The 6,054-nt window shown below is 46.3% G+C and overlaps 1 pseudogene; it reads right to left on the minus strand.

The window, feature by feature from the left end:
* Positions 1–909: 909 nt before the first annotated feature.
* Positions 910–6,054, minus strand: LOC147058892 (uncharacterized; annotated as a pseudogene).

Below are 6,054 nucleotides of genomic sequence, written 5' to 3' on the forward strand. Positions count from 1 at the left end.
GATCTCCAGCTCTCACTGGAGCGGTTCGCAGCCGAGTGTGAAGCGGTCGGGATGAGGGTCAGCACCTCCAAATCCGAGTCCATGGTCCTCGGTCGGAAAAGGGTGGAATACCCTCTCCGGATCGGGGATGAAATCCTGCCCCAAGTGGAGGAGATCAAGTATCTTGAGGTCTTGTTCACGAATGAGGGCAGGGTGGAGCGCGAGATCGACAGGCGAATCGGTGCAGCGTCTGCAGTAATGCGGATTCTGTACCGGTCCGTCGTGGTGAAGAGAAAGCTGAGCCAAAAGGCAAAGCTCTCTATTTACCGGTCAATCTACGCTCCTACCCTCACCTATGGTCACGAGCTATGGGTCGTGACCGAAAGAACGAGATCCAGGATACAAGCGGCCGAAATTAGTTTCCTCCGCAGGGTGTCCAGGCTCTCCCTTAGAGATAGGGTGAGAAGCTCGGTCATCCGGGAGAGACTTGGAGTAGAGCCGCTGCTCCTCCTCATTGAGAGGAGCCAGATGAGGTGGCTCGGGCATCTCATCAGGATGCCTCCCGGACGCCTCCCTGGGGAGGTGTTCCGGGCATGTCCCACCGGTAGGAGACCCCGGGGACGACCCAGGACGCGCTGGAGAGACTACGTCTCTCGGCTGGCCTGGGAACGCCTTGGGATCCCCCGGGATGAGCTGGATGAAGTGGCTGGGGAGAGGGAGGTCTGGGAGTCCCTCCTAAAGCTGCTGCCCCCGCGACCCGACCCCGGAAAAGCGGAAGAAGATGGATGGATGGATTTATTGAGATGAATAATTTGCGAGAAATAATCAGTTTTTGCTAAGATAAGCGCATCTTTGTATTTCAGGAGACTGTCACGCCATGCCTGATGGAAAACCTCAAGTTTGGTTAAATGGCATTTGCGCTCATGCTTTCTACATAATGGATTCAATCTTTCGAGCAAAGAATTTCATGAACTCGTCGGCTGAGTAGAAGGAGCTATCGGAGGTCGGCTGGCACCACGTCAGCTTTGCCACTGTGTCAAATAAGTATTTAAGATTGTTTTTATTGAGATGAATAATTTGTGAGGAATAATCAGTTTTTGCCAAGATAAGCGCATCTTTGTATTTCAGGAGACTGTCACGCCATGCCTGATAGAAAACCTCAAGTTTGGTTAAACGGCATTTGCGCTCATGCTTTCTACATAATTGCTTAAGCGTACGTGTTTCATCTGTAAACCATGGAGTAGGCTTTCTACGGCGAGTTTTCAGACGTAGTGGCGCTACTGAGTCGATGGCATTTAACAATGTCGCATTGAATTCATTTGTAAGATTATCAATACAGCCGACATATGCGGGAAATCTGGCAGTTGCCGGCGGCAGTAACTCAGATAGCAAAGTCACAATTATGGGGTTAATATTACAGCTGCTGTAATTTTGATTGTGCGCTTGTCTTTGACAGAGGGCTAAAATTTCAAATTGTATTAAGTAGTGATTAGACATAACAGTCATGTATGGCAGTACTGTTATATTTGAGGTTGCCAGTCTTGCCAGATCTAAGGTATGAACATTTTTATGCATTGCTGCCTGTATGGCTTGCGTAAAACCAAACATAAGTGTCTCTAACGGTAAATTTATGTGGATATTGAAATCCCCCATAATTATTATATTATCCGCACTAGATCAGCCATGAATTCTGAAAATTCATCCTGAATCTAGCCTAGCGCTAGTTAACTTTAATTTAACAGACTCCAAACCCATCCTAACAGGTGGCCTCGTCACCTGTGACCTGGCCTGCTCTAAAGTGACCTGTCATGAATGGCTCAAACAGTAATCTATAATCCTTGAAAGAGTGAAGGCGCCTTCACAGTTAGGATGAAGGCTGTCCTTCCTCAGCAGGTCAGGGCGGCCCCAGAAGGAGGGCCAGTTATCTTTAAAATACAGTCCCTGCTTCTTCTTGAAACCAGCCATCCATCGATTAAGGGAGACTAATCTACTAAACCTCTCATCAGTGCCTCTAACAGGCAGGGGTCCAGAGACAAATTTAGTGGAGCCTCGGTTTTCGAACACAATCCGTTCCAGAAGGCTGTTCGAGAAGTGAATCATTCGAATTCCGAATCATGTTTTCCCATAAAAAAATAATTGATTTTTTTTAATCCGTTCCAAGCAAAAAAAAACGTCATTTTTTCATTTGCACATTTTTGTCCGATCGCGCAACTGCAGCGCACCGCCGAACGCGCAACCGTAGCGCGTCGCCGACCGCGCAACTGCACCGCGCTGGTCGCATTACTGTGACAGAGCTGCCGCTGAAATTTAGAGAATATTTTTAAAGTCCTGATGTACTTTCCAAAATTTAAGTGGACCTCAGTGCGCAGGGAGCTTAATTTTGTCCGATCGCGCAACTGCAGCGCACCGCCGTACGCGCAACCGTAGCGCGCCGCCGTACGAGCAACATCACGGCACTGGTCGCATTATTGTGACAGAGTGGTCGCTAAAATTTAGAAAATATTTTTAAAGTCCTAATGGACTTTCCAAAATTTAAGTGGACCTCAGTGCGCAGGGAGCTTAATTTGGTCCGATCGCGCAACCGCAGCATGCCGGCGCTCACTGTCGCAATGTCCTAAAGGAGCGTCTTTGTGTTTTAGGATGGCTTTACTGCTCCCACTTGATTCATTTGGAGGCATGATTAGAGTAGATGCAATCTTCAGAGTAGCGAGAATGTAATAACGAACGGAGTCAGTTGGCATGCGGGTTCTCTCGGCTCATCTCACGAGGTTCGACAATCGAATTTCGTCCGACATCTGAAGCAAAAAAATCTCGAATTTTTGAAAACCGAGGCTCCACTGTAAATTGTAACATACGTAATGAAAAAAATAGATCCTTTTCGTGTAGGAAATTTCAAATAAAACAACCTACAAAACAAGGGGGGGGGGGCTTAGAAATCTCTTTGTGCGTGTTCCCAAGTGCTTCTCCAAATAAAGATGGACTTTTGGGATTAAAATCATGAATGAATTAAATCTGACTATATAACATTAGAATGGTGCCTTTTCATGAAAAAACACCATATTTTATAATTGTCATTATTACAAAGATTACATCGTACAGTCCAAACAAATTGTTATTCATTGATGTTCATGTCAATCACACATTTTGAACATGAAGCAATCGCCAAAGAATGAGCAGACATTATTTTCTATTTACATTTTTTTGAGCAGCCTTTTTTTATGTCCATGCCAGCAGAGTAAAAGGCAGTCTTTTTGACAACCCTCTTTGCACCATGCATATTGAACTTTGTCATTACGTCATTTCTGAAGAGTCTGCAACAGAACCCCCCCAGTAAAACTACCAAGGCTGTATAACACCACCACAATGTAAACCTCCACTTATATCTGTTCTAATCTACAGTACAAATGTTAAACTTGTATGTGTAATCATACCTATCCATGGGCTTCTTTAAGATTCAAGAAGAATGTATTTGCCATGTTTGAGCGTGCCAAACAAGGAATTTGACTTCGTTACATCACAGTCTCTGTTCAACATTTAGGTGACTAACAACACTCGGGACATGTGAAAATGACAAATGACAATATTCTCAGCCATCCCCTGATCTTAAACTCCCATGAGGGCAAGGAATGACTCAAATCTCCGACTAGGGGAAGTGAGAAACCTTGAGAAGAGACCACAGATGGGAGGGTCCTACTTCCAGGATGACCAGGCTGCAATGGATGCAGAGAAGACACATAGTGCAAACAGTGTAGACAATCCAAAAAGGTGTGGAGAGCAGGATGTTATAGCACAGCAATGACTCTGAGACTCTAAGAGTGGTGTGAGTTCATCAGAGCAACAGCCTGGGGGAAGAAGCTGTCTCTGTGTCTGCTGGTTTTGGCATACAGAGCTCTGTATCGCCGTCCGGAGGGGAGTAGTTAAAACAGACTGTAGAGATGTTGCTTGCGCGTTTCCTGGTCCTGGACAGGTACAAGTCTTGGATAGATGGGAGGTTGATTCCAATGATCTTTTCTGCAGTCCTGATTGTCCGTTGCAGTCTGTGCTTGTCTTGTTTGGAGGCTGATCCAAACCAGACAGTGATGGAGGTGCAGAGGACAGAAGATGGCAGTGTAGAAGGTCTTCAGCAGCTCCCGCGGTAGGTTGAACTTCTTGAGCCGTCTCAGGAAGTACAGCCTCTGCTGGGCCTTCTTCCGGACAGAGTCTATGTGGCCGGTCCATTTCAGGTCCCGTGAGATTGTGGTACCCAGGAACTTGAAGGTGTCTGAGGAGAGTATGGTATTACTGCAGATAGTGAGGGGTGAAAGTGGTGAAGGATCTCGCCTGAAATCCACTGTCATCTCCACGGTCTTGGTGCATGCATGTCTCAAAAGTTAAAGTCCCAATGATCGTCACACACACATCTGGGCATGGTGAAATTTGACCTCTGCATTCAACCCATCCCTGTGTGATTTTGATCCATCCCCTGGGGGAGAGGGGAGCAGTGAGCAGCAGTGGTGATGCGCTCGGGAATCATTTTGGTGATCTAACCCCCCAATTCCAACCCTTAATGCTGAGTGCCAAGCAAGGCACTTGCTATGGGAATGGGTCCCATTCTTATAGTCTTTGGTATGACCCGGCTGGAGTTTGAACCCACAACCTTCCAGTCTCAGGGAGAACACTCTACCACTAGGCCACTGAGCACACAAGGCAGCTTTGTTGTTACATGTTGTTTGGGATGTCCGTTGTTGAGCCAGGAAAGACAAAGATGTGGAGTAAGAGTTGGTTCTTTCTTGGGTTGTTTAATGGCGGCCAGTACACGAGGCACGGCAGCAGATGAAACAACAGTTTCCAGGTCAGCTTGTTTTATACTGTCCAAAAAAGGCGGGAAAGCGTCACCTGACCATTTGGTACCCTTTGTGTGTGTGTTTGCACAGCTCTGTGTGCTGTACAGTGGAGCCTCGGACGAAATCCGGTTTTCGAACCTCGCGAGATGAGCCGAGAGGACCCGCATGCCAACTGACTCCGTTCGTTATTACATTCTCGTTACTCTGAGGATTCCATCAACTCTAATCATGCCTCCAAATGAAGCAAGTGGGAGCAGTAAAGCCATCCTAAAACACAAAGATGCTCCTAAAGCAATGCAAAAGTGAGCGCCTGGTGCACTGCAGTTGCGCGATCGGACAAAATTAAGCTCCCCGCGCACTGAGGTCCACTTAAATTTTTGGAAAGTACATCAGGACTTTAAAAATATTTTCTAAATTTCAGCGACCACTCTGTCACAATAATGCGACCAGCGGGGTGCAGTCGCGCGGTCGGCGGCGCGCGACGATTGCGCGGTCGGCGGTGCGCTGCAGTTGCACGATCGGACAAAATTAAGCTCCCCGCGCGCTGAAGTCCACTTAAATTTTAGAAAGTACCTCAGGACTTTAAAAATATTTTCTAAATTTCAACAACGGCTCTGTCACAATAATGCGACCAGCGCGGTGCAGTTGCACAGTCGGTGATGCGCTATGGTTGCGCTTTCGGTGGTGCGCGTCAGTTGTGCAATCGGACAAAATTAAACTTCCTGCGCACTGAGGTCAACTTAAATTTTGGAAAGTACATCAGGACGCGTTCAGCGGTGCGCTGCAGTTGCGCGATTGGACAAAAAATGACAGGTTTTTTTTTGCTTGGAACGGATTATTTTTTTTCCATTATTTGTAATGGGAAAATAGGATTCGGAATTCAAACGATTCACTTCTCGAGCAGCCTTCTGGAACGGATTCTGTTTGAAGACCGAGGCTCCACTGTATATGGTAGCCAAGCAAAGAAATAAAATAAAAAATCTAAACGTGTGCCTCCATGTGTGACTCAGAACCGACCCCGTGCTTTTCTATTTCTTCATATTTTTGCTAATTCAGCTTGTTTTACTCGACTGCCCCTTCAGGTCTCATGTAAAGGTTTGGCACCATCTGTTGGAAAAATATGGAATTTCAGCAATGCCAATTTACCCAATAATCCCATATTCACTTTTTGCACCATCTGCTGCTAAAATTTGGAATTTCAGCCATGCCAATTTATTCCTGGGAACAATCCAATACTCACTTTTTGCACCAT

The sequence above is a fragment of the Syngnathus leptorhynchus genome, chromosome 3 (genome assembly GCF_054491065.1).
Source record: "Syngnathus leptorhynchus isolate UIUO chromosome 3, UIUO_Slep, whole genome shotgun sequence".
Taxonomy (NCBI): Eukaryota; Metazoa; Chordata; class Actinopteri; order Syngnathiformes; family Syngnathidae; genus Syngnathus; species Syngnathus leptorhynchus.